This window comes from Ovis canadensis, chromosome X (genome assembly GCF_042477335.2).
Source record: "Ovis canadensis isolate MfBH-ARS-UI-01 breed Bighorn chromosome X, ARS-UI_OviCan_v2, whole genome shotgun sequence".
Classification (NCBI taxonomy): domain Eukaryota; kingdom Metazoa; phylum Chordata; class Mammalia; order Artiodactyla; family Bovidae; genus Ovis; species Ovis canadensis.
The window spans coordinates 1,290,714-1,301,838 of NC_091727.1; the positions used below are offsets into that span (position 1 = coordinate 1,290,714).

Genomic DNA, 11,125 nt, shown 5'->3' on the forward strand with positions numbered 1-11,125 from the left:
AGACCCTGATGCTGGGAAAGTTTGAAGGTGGGAGGAGAAGGGGACGGCAGAGAAGGAGATGGTTGGATGGCATCACCGACTCGATGGACGTGAGTCTGAGCAAGCGCCGCGCGTTGGTAATGGACACGGAAGCCTGGCCCATGGGGCTGCAAAGAGTTGGACACGATTGAGCGACCGAACAACAACAACCCTAATACAAGATGAAAAAGGTAAAGTTTGGGGGGAAAAGAGAAAAAAGAAACAGCTTCCCTTGATCGTCTACAGCGTAAATGAATTCTCCATGCATCTTCCAAGGGTTAGCAGCCCACTAGCCCACCACGAGACAAAGGAGCGGGGTAGCCCTGATGTGCGGTTTCAAAAATATTTTATTTTCTGGAATAGCCATAATGTCTGGAATAGCTTTTCTCTTTATTGCCCGTCTCCACGCAGGGGGGAGGCAGAAGCCACGAGACGAGATAACAGGGAGGCGCCACAGACCACACCCGCGGGACAGAAAGACGGAGCGCTTGGGGGGGCGGGAAGGGGTAAGACGTAGAAAACGCTCATCAGCGGCTTGAGAAACGAGTCAGCGGGGGCTGGGGGTCGGCATCGGCGGGGACATTCACGGACACACGCACGCACCCCGCAGCGCGGGGGGCCCACCTCCACCGTCAACCTGGATCCCCCCCGGTTTAAACAGAGCAGACAGCGAAAAAATAATAATGATAATAATAACAACAAACGCTCCAGAGTCCTCCGTGGCTGCCTGGAAGGGCTCCCACAAGTCTTATCCACGGTGCAACATGAAAAGATCATTGAGGCCTCCTTGAGAGTCCCAGAGAGCGCCGACGCTACAGGGTGCGTTTGGGGGGAGGTCCCAGAACCCTCTTGTCCCGGGGGCAAAGTCTCCAGCATTTTCTTTTCTTCCCCATCCGGGTGTCTTCTCGCTGCAGACGGGTTAAAAACCCCTCGGAGCGGGGACTGTCGGCAAGGAGAGCAGCTGGGATCCCTGGGGCGTCTTTCTCCTGCACAGACGGGAGGAAGGCAAAGAGCTCCGGGCGCGCGGGCGCGAATGTCGAGACAAACGGGGCAGCATCTGAGGCGTGAGGAGGGTCGGACCGCAGCGGCGCCTGCCTTCGCGGTGATGGTGCGATCTGAAGCTGCTTGGCCTCCGGGCGCGTCAAGCCGGGAATAAGCGGAGAGCCTTCCCGTGGGCGGCCGCGCTGGGCGACAGGGTCCCCGCCCCGCGAGCTACCACTGCGCGCGAGGGCGAGGCGGACGGAAACTCGCGAGGCACGGGGCCAGGCAGGCGGGGCTGGGATGGGAACGCCCGCACCCCTGGGCGGGTGGATGGAGGCTGTAGGTGCCAGCATGGACCCCCGGCCCCCGCCCCTGGGGAAGGCTGACACCGGCTGGTGGGTCCTGACCGCCTCGCGATGGCTTGGCAAGACGGGTGATGGGGAGAGGGGCTGGATGCTCGCGGGGGGTCCCCCTCCACCCTGCACCCCCAACAGTGAGCTGGGATGGCATGCCGGTTTCGCAGAGGAGGGCCCATCGAGGGACCCTCAGGCATTGGGTCTTGCTTCCAGCCACATCAGAGTCGCGGCCACGCCTGTGGGCCACGCCGGGAATGGGCTCACGGCATCTTCTCCTCTACTTGGAGGACGGAGGAACGGAAGAGTCCAGGGCGGCCAGCGTTGCTGCATCCCTTCGGAGGCCCTAAAGGGGTTGCGAAGAGAAAAGGAAGAAGAGAAAGTGAAGTCCCTCAGTCGTGTCCGACTCTTTGCAACCCCATGGACTGTAGCCCACCAGGCTTCTCCACCGCCCATGAGATTTTCCAGGCAAGAGTCCCCGAGTGGGTTGCCAGTTCCTTCTCCAGGGGATCCTCCCAACAAGCGTGAGGCGAGGCCTTCCCTGGCGGCTCCGCGGTAAAGACGCCACCTCCCAGTGCAAGAGATGTGGATCTGATCCTGGGGTGATCAAACCAGCTAACATTTAACACAGCAGACACTTTTTTTTTTTTTTTTTTGTAATGATGAAAAGGAAGAAAGAAGACAGGATGCTCAGCTTCTTACTGATGGTTAGACAGAGAGTTCTAAGTACATGTGCTTAAGTATGCAATTTCAAAATCTAACTGTAGTAAATTATGGATGTCTAGATATCACTTGTACATGTATAGATATTACATACATGATAGTTAGACATTCTAAGTGCAACTACAGAATTTTAAAATATAGCTTTAGTAAATTACATATCTATGTACATTACATGGAAGGCACGTATACGCTTATAAAATTGATACTTCATAAAGTCTGTGTGTGTGTCTGACTCTGTGCAACCCTGCCGGGCTCCTCTGTCTGTGGGATTCTCCAGCCAAGAATACCGGAGTGGGGTTGCCATGTCCTTCTCCAGCGGACCTTCCTGACCCAGGTATCGAACCCACACCTCCTCGGTCTCTTGCATGGGCAGGCGAGTTCTTTACCACCGTGCCACCCGGGAAACCCAAAGAATATAGATGCTTTCATAAATTTCTACAAACGTTGTGCATTAAAAAATAGAAACACATACCTCTATTACTATGTAAACTGACATGTTCATTTTTGTATACCTACACACACATGCCTGTGTATATATATATCTGTATATTTGTTGGAATGATACTATTTCAATATAGAGATCGGGCCAAATACAGTATTTCAACTGACTTTGTCATTACCATTTTAGTGTCTTTTTCCTGCGGCTACCAGACAAACGTTTCTCTTAGCACAGCAATGTTTCTCTTCCACATTCATTGATACAATTGGCACTAAGGACAGCGTAAGATGCGCACAATAAAGATCTGATTTACATACATCATGAAACAGTGACCACACATGGAGTCAACATCCATCATCTTGTAACAAATACAAAATTAAAGAAACAGTACAAACGTCTTTCCTGGGAAGAGAACTCTCACGATTTCCTCTTAATGGCCTTCGTATCTGCCATATTATAATCTTTATCATGTTTGCCTAAAATCCTTAGTACTTATTTAGTTTTCAACTTATTTATTTTTCAAGTGGAAGTTTGTATCTTGCTGTCTGCCAGAAAATTGCAAATAACTTCGGTGGCTCGTATCTGTGTTTCCTTTGGACGGCCCTGTTCTAGATCCTGTGAATATGGGGTTTCCAGGGGGAAAAATGCAGAAACAGGGGTGCCAGGCACCCCAGCAACTCTGTGTGTGCGTGTTTGTGTGTGCGTGTCTGCATGTGTGTGTGTGTGCGCGTGTGTGTGTGTGCCAGGCACCCCAGCAATTCTGTCTGTGTGCGTGTTTGTGTGTGTGTCTGTGTGTGTGGGCGTGTACTCTCTCCCTAGCCATCTCCAGAGAACCCCTCTTTGTCCTTGAGACCGCGGGCAAGGGTCCTCGAGAAGGCTCCCCAGCCCCACACAGCAGTTCCACTTATGTCTGTGTGTCTGTGTGTCCGTGTGTCCTTAGCACAGAGCAGGTGGAGCCTGTCCCTCACGTGCTCCCTGGCTCCATGCCCAGACGTCTCATCCAGCACGGATCAGACTGTCTCTTCATCCGATCACCTTGCCGTCTCCGCAGCCAAGGGTTTACACACAGAGCCGGTACCAGCCACGGCTGGCAAAGACTGCAGCCCCCGGGGGTCGTGAGGGAGCTCCGGGAAGCTGTCTTTGCTAAGCACTATGGGTTGACCTGTCAGTTTGCACGCGAGCTTGGACACGTCTGACTCTTTGCGACCCCATAGACTGTAGCCCGCCAGGCTCCTCCATCCATGGGATTCTCCAGGCAAGAAGACTGGCGTGGGGTGCCATTTCTTTCTCCACAGGATCGTCCTGATCCAGGGATCAAACCTGAGGCTCCTGCATTGCAGGCGGATGTTTACCATGTGCTTTCACCTGGAAAGCTTGGGCTGAGCTAAGTCTTCCCCCCAATTCAGACGTTGAAACCGTCCCCCAAGGACCTCAGGATGGGGCTGTGTCTGGAGACGGTCCTTAAAGAGAGAAGGTGAAATGAGGTCACTAGGCTGGGGCCTGATCCCGTAGGACTGGGGTCCTCATGAGAGGAGGAGATTGGGACACAGACACACACACAGGGAGGACCACGTGAGGACTCAGGGAGGAGACGGCCGTCCACACGCCCAGGAGAGAGGCCTCGGGAGGAAACGGCCCTGACCACACCTGCGTCTCAGACTCCAGCCTTCAGAATGTCACTCACTCAGTCGTGTCCGACTCTTGGCGCCCCCATGGACTGCGGCACGCCAGGCCTCCCTGTCCACCACCATCTCCCAGAGCCTGCTCAAACTCATGTCCATCGAGTCGGTGATGCCATCCAGCCATCTCATCCTCTGTCGCCCCCTTCTCCTCCTGCCTTCAGTCTTTCCCAGCATCAGGGTCTTTTCCAATGAGTCAGCTCTTTGCATCGGGAGACCAAAGGATTGGAGTTTCAGCATCAGTCCTTCCAATGAACATTCAGGACTGATCTCCTTTAGGGTGGACTGGTTGGATCTCCTTGCAGTCCAAGGGACTCTCAAGCATTGATGCTACAGGCCTGATGGAAGGGAGCGGATGAAGTGAGAGAGAGAGAGACAGACAGATGCAGACAGACAAGGAGAGACGGAGAGACAGACAGAGGGGAACGGAGAGAGAAACAAGGAGAGACGGGGAGAGAGACAGACAGACAGGGAGAGAGAGACAGACAGAGACAGACAGACAGAGATGGACAGAGAGACAGACAGACAAGGAGAGACGGAGAGACGGACAGAGGGGAACAGAGAGAGAAACAAGGAGAGACGGGGAGAGAGACAGACAGACAGGGAGAGAGAGACAGACAGAGACAAATAGACAAAGATGGACAGACAGGGAGCCGGACAGACAAGGAGAGATGGAGAGAGAGAGAGACACAGACAGACAGCAAGTGCGTCCCAGGGTGGGAGACGGAGATGGACAGAGAGAGGGGGCCAGGGAGAGAGAGACAGACAAGGAGAGACGGAGAGGCAGGCAGGCAGACAGACAGTGAGCGCGTGCCAGGGCCGGGTCGGGCACCCGTCTCAGCTCCGCGGCCCGGTGGCTTCCGCCCGCCGTCCAGCGCGAACACTAGCCTCGGGGAACCTAGCCTCGGAGGGTGCGGTCGGCCGGGTCCCGGCCCCACGCAGGGGGTGGGGGTGTCAGGTTCTGACTCCTCAGCCGCTGCCCCCGGAAGGGACCCCTGAGACGGGAGGCAGTGAAGGGTCTGCAGCCCGGGAGACCACGCGGGGGCATCGGGTCGAGTCGGAGGCATCCTAAAGCTCCTCCCACGAAGGAGTCGGGGCTGCGGGCCCAGCAGAGGCAGCAATGATGCCGCTGGGCACGCGAGGCTGGGGAGCCGAGCAGGCACACCCTTCGAGCAGGCCGGGAAGGAGCCGTTATCAGCGCTCCCACCAGCACTTTCACCTCACTGCCAGAAGACACCTCAGGGGCGGCCAGCCTCCGGGACTGCGAGAGGGGATACGTTTCTGAGGTTTTCGGCTCCCACGCTGCCCCAGACACAGCGCTGCTTAATTCAGCTTTTGCAAGGAGGCTCACCCATCAGTCCCAACCAGACCCTCCCCCATTCACAACCCTGTAAGGCCAGCTTCCTTGGGGGCTCTGACGGTAAAGAATCTGCCTGCAGGGCAAGAGACGTGGATCCGATCCCTGGGTCGGGAAGATTCCCTGGAGGAGGGCATGGCAACCCACTGGAGTGTTCTTGCCTGGAGAATCCCTAGGACAGAGGAGCCTGGTGGGCTGCAGTCCATGGGGTCGCAAAGAGTTGGACACGACTGAGCAACTGAACCTCAGCAATTCAGAAGCCATCGTTCTGGGACTTTGTGTTAGTGACGGAAGCTGACATCCTGGTTTCCAGGCCAACACCGGGCCTCCTCTGGTTTCACCTCATTCTCTTACAGAGAGGAGGACGGCTGGGCACGCCAAACAGGACGGGCAAATATAGGCCCTGAAACAGGTCACCCAGCTCTGGCAGAGAGTGGCCTCTCTTTATAGCTCAGAGGACTAAATAAAGCGCTGAGCACTGAAGAAGAGACAGAGGAGACGTTTTCATTCCAGGAGACGAATAATTATTTCTTAAATAGAATTCCTTTGGTTGTTTTTATTTAAAAAAAAGAAAGAAAGAAAGAAACAGGTCTTCCCTGGTGACTCAGACAGTAAAGAATCTGCCTGCCAATGCAGGAGACCCAGGTTTGATCCCTGGATTGGGAAGATCCCCTGGACAAGGGAATGACAACCCACTCCAGTACTCTTGCCTGGAGAATCCCAGGGACAGAGGATGAGCCTAGTGGGCTGCGGTCCGTGGGGTTGCAAAGAGTTGGACAGAACTCAGAGACTTTCACTCCAGAAACATTTCAAGGAGAAAAAAAAAAAAAAGAAAAAGATGACCAAGAAGAAAATGAAGTTCAGACAGAGTAAAACTTTAGGATGTTTGTTCCTTTAAAAAAAAAAAAAAAAAAACAGTGAAATTTTACTTTTCACGAGCAGACGGATCGCAGACTCTTTCCAACCTGCCCGAAGAAGTCGCAGGAAATTTCAAAGTAAGTCAATAAAGGGATTTCCCTGGTGGTGCAGGGGTTAAGACCTTGCCTTCCAATGCGGGGTATGTGGATGTGATCCCTGGTAGGGGAGAAACGATCCCAGGTGCCTTGCAATGTGGCCACAGTTTGTTTTTTAAAGTTAATAAAAACAAAAAACACACACACAAAAAAGGAAGGCTTAAGGACAGTCGGTTCTTCGATGAGGCGATACACGTCTCTCAAAATCGAGGTGCTGGGCAAATCACAGTGCTGATAAAAATCAAAGGATTTCAGGGGATTGCGAGATGATCAAGTTACCTCAAGTGGTAACACTTGAGGGCTTTGTCACGCAAACATTAAAAAACAAGGATGACAAAAGAGACAGAGAGAGAGAGGGAAGAATGGAAGTCTCGCCGGGGATACCCCACGGACAGAGAGGCCTGGCGGGCTACAGTCCACGGGGTCGCAGAGAGTTGGACACGACTGCAGCAACTTAGCACGCACACAGGTATTTATAACTGAATCATTCTGCCGTAATCCTGAAACTACTATAACGCTATGAACAAACTACGTTTCAGTAAAAACTGTAGGAAAGCGTAAAGTGTGACAAGGCAAGCTGGTCAGAGTGTTCTAAACAGGTAGAGTCAAGGGTGCGTTTGACATTTTATAAAAGTCTTCATCCCATCCCGGCCATGGACAGCCCAGGCGACTGGTCAACCTAGGTCTTCACCCATCCTCACGTTCATACCAACACCAGCACCTGTGGGCGTGCTCAGGCGTCTACGGAGCCACCGGCAGGGGAATGGGGGCGGGACGGGCTTTCATCTGGTCCCATGCAGACTGAGACCCAGATGACCCTTCCTCGGCCACCGCTGACCCTGGCCGGCTGCCCTTCGGAGTCCCGCAGACCACGTGCCTGGACTCTCGTTTTCACCACACGGAGGAAAACCCCACAGCACCTCCCAGGGATCTGCAAGGAGCACGTGAGCCAACCTTAAACCTACAGGAGATGCTTAATGAATTGTAGTCCCTGCTCTCAGCCCCTTAAAAGCCACCCGGTGGTGCGGAGGGACTTCCCAGGTGGTCTTAAGTGGTTAAGAATATGCGTGCAAGTGCGGACGCCATGGGTTCGATCCCTGGTCCGGGCAGATTCCATATCAGTTCAGTATTCTCGCTCAGTCGTGTCCGGCTCTTTGCGACCCCGTGGACTGCAGCACGCCAGGCTTCCCTGTCGATCACCAACTCCGGGAGCTTGCTCACACTCACGTCCATCGAGTCGGTGATGCCGTCCAACCATGTCATCCTCTGTCGCCCCCGAGATCCCACAGGCCCCAGACCAACTAAGGCTGTCCTCCGGAACCGCTGGACCTGCGTTCTGGACTCTGGGAGCCCCAGCCAGAGAAGTCATCGCAATGAAAAGTCCAAACATTCCAACTCAAGAGAGTAGCCCCCGACCGCCGTAATTAGACAAAGGGCGGGCTCAGCAACGAAGACCCCCAGTGGAGCCAGAAATAGGCAAATACATTAATTAAAAAGAAAAAAACATTCCACCTGGGGAGGGGAGGTGTAAATGCAGCATCGAGAACAACCAGTGTACCGGACTTCTCCACACACACGTCGACCCCTCGCCCCACCAGCGGACAAGGCTCCTGTCTGCTCTGCGCTATTTCGGGCATCCTTATGCAACTGCCTCCGAGGGGCCCATCCAGCTGTCACCTTCTGCTCTCGCTATTTTAAGCTAGAAGCCGCATTTGCGAAATTGGCGTCCACAGTCATTTCCCTGGATTGCCTCCGGAAGAAAGCTGAGCTTTTCTCCAAAAGTCCCGGTCGTGGAGGGGAGTCGAGGGCAAGCTGGGCGTTGTTGGAAAGAACAGTGACAGGTCTACGTCAGTCCCATCACGGTGGGGACATGGGTTTCGGGGAAAAGACACTCCTCCCAGTGAGAAACGGGAAGGGTGTAGACCTCATGCGGCAGGAAGGTCAAGTTATAGATTCCACTTGGGGTGCACGGACTCAGCCTGTGTTGGCGTTGGAGGTGGGGGGGGGTGTGACTTATGGCAACACCGCCTTTTAGAGACAAATTGACTCCAAAGGCACAGACGGGTCTAGAACATTCCATGCGTGCTAAGTCGATTTCGTCGTATTCGACTCTTGTGTGACCCCGTGGACTGTAACCCTGCCAGGCCCCTCTGTCCATGGGATTCTCCAGGCAAGAAGACTGGAGTGGGTTGCCATGCCCTTCTCCAGGGGATCTTCCCGACCCAGGGATGGAACCTGGGTCTCCCGCGTTGCAGGTGGATTGTTTACCATCTGAGCTCCTAGGGCAGCCCCGGGACACTCCACGGGGCTGTTCACCTCTTCGAATGAACTGTCTTATCCCGGTGTACACAGCGCAGCATCTGAGCCTGGACTGCGGGCTTCAGACACTGACTCGGGGCCCCACCAGCCACACGGCCCGCCGCCCCTGACGAGAACTCTCCCCTGCCCCTTCCAGGTTCGGATCCATTTCACTCTGCAATCTCAAAGTAGCCTGACACGCAGAGAATACGGTGTCTTGAAACTTACAGGTGAGATGCTCCATCTTCGTCCAGTCGCTCAATTGTGTCCGACTCTTTGCGACCCCATGAACCGCAGCACGCCAGGCCTCCCTGTCCATCACCAACTCCCGGAGCTTACTCAGACTTGCATCCATTGACTCAGTGATGCCATCCAACCATCTCATCCTCTGTCATCCCCTTCTCTCACCCTCAATCTTTTCCAGCATCAGGGTCCTTTCCAATGAGTCAGTTCTTCGCAGCAGCTGGGCAAAGTCATTGCAGTTTCAGCTTCAGCATGAATATTCCGGACTGATTTCCTTCAGGACTGAGTATCTTCATTACCTGCCAAATATTGCGTCTTCGTGCCCACGTCTTTTAGAAGCATCTGCACCTCAGACCGCTTTGAGGGTGAACATCTGTGAAGTGAAGCAAAAGTGGGAACCGCAGCTACGGTACGAGCCATCGAGATGTTTCGACAAACGTTCTCTCCTTTTTTTTTTTTTTTCTTTTCAAAGCTGAAAATAGCTGGAGGAGCAGGAATCAGATTCCGTACCTGATTCTTTCCTGCCCTGAAGTCACTTATCTGGAGTTGTGACATGCTTACTTCTCCCACAGACTCTAGCTTTTCAGGGATACGGCATGGCGTGAGAGGGAGGCTGGCGTGTAGACCAGCTCATGGGGTATGAAACCCCTGGACCCAAATTTTTTTAGCTGAGACCACCCCCCCACCCCTGTCAGCACCCTGGGTCACACATCCTGAGCAAAGATAACTGCCCAGAAAAAAAAAAAAAAAACACTGAAAAAGTTGAGCACAGCTTAGCAACTGAACACCAACAATCAAACTAACACCTCTAACTACTTCTGGGCCTGTCTGCTCCTATGCTGCTTGAGTTTAAGTGTTAGGAAGCTCTTTCTTCTTATTAAAGAAAATTTATTTTTATAGGTGGCAGCGTGAGAGCCCTGTGGCATATGGGATCTTAGTTCCCTGACCAGACCCCGGGATTGAACGTGTATCCCCTGCACTGGCGGGCTGATTCGTAACCTCTGGATCCCCAGGGAATTCCCAGGAATGGGTCAGTTGCTCAGTCGTGTCTGACCCTTTGCGACCCCCATGGACTGTAGCCCACCGGGCTGCTCTGTCCGTGGCATTCTCCAGGCAAGAAGACTGGAGTGGGCTGCCATGCCCTCCTCCAGGGGATCTTCCCGACCCAGGGATCGAACCGTGGTCTGAGCCTGCAGGCAAGTCCCAGAAAGTTCTTTCTTCTCTGATTGACAAACACCCTCCTTATCCGTGTCATCGACGTGCCCTGCTTCTAGGCCCTGCAGGCTCTGTTCTCTGTTTTCCGTGACGCTTATCTGCAGACTCAAGGAGCTCACTTCCATCAGCTTAACTGATCTTTCAAAGAAGGTGAGATTTCTCTTTGCCTCTGTGGAGACTCTCCAGTTTGAGGAATGGGGCGGGGGGGGGGGGGGGGGGAGGTGGAGAAGCTGCAAGTGGGAAGTCTGCAGGTGTCTTTACACAAATCTCTGGTGGATCAAAACCGTTAAGAATCTTGTCTGCAGTGCGGGAAAGCTGGGTTCGATCCCTGGAGAAGAAAATGGCAACCCACTCCAGCATTTCTGCCTGGAGAATCCCATGGACAGAGGAGCCTGGTGGGCTACAGTCCATGGGGTCACAATGAGTCAGACATGATTTCAGGGACTACACAACAGCACCTGGAAATATACACTAATAAATTTTAATTTCTAGTGTACCCGGAAAAGCCTTAATATGACAATATCATTCTTAAACCGTAAGGAATAGGTTAAGATAGAAACACAATTTAAAACTGTTTTGAATGGAAATGAAGCCAATGCCGGTTTTGGCTGTTTTTAAACAACAAAAACATTTTGTACTGGGGAACAGCTGATTAACAGTGATGTGATGGTTTCTGGTGGACACTGAAGGGGCTCAGCCAGACATGCACACGTATCCACTCTCCCCCAAACTCCCCTCCCATCCAGGCTGCCACACGACACTGAGCAGAGTTCCCTGTGCTGGACAGCAGGTCCTTGCTGGTTCTC

General features: G+C 53.4%; 1 long non-coding RNA gene across 1 annotated transcript; it reads right to left on the reverse strand.

Moving 5' to 3' along the window:
- Positions 1 to 347: 347 nt before the first annotated feature.
- Positions 348 to 8,174, reverse strand: LOC138929854 (uncharacterized). The gene is made up of 2 exons (XR_011446064.1): positions 8,076 to 8,174; positions 348 to 1,698 (listed from the first exon to the last, which is right to left on the reverse strand). It is a non-coding gene; the product is annotated as an uncharacterized lncRNA (long non-coding RNA).
- Positions 8,175 to 11,125: the final 2,951 nt, after the last annotated feature.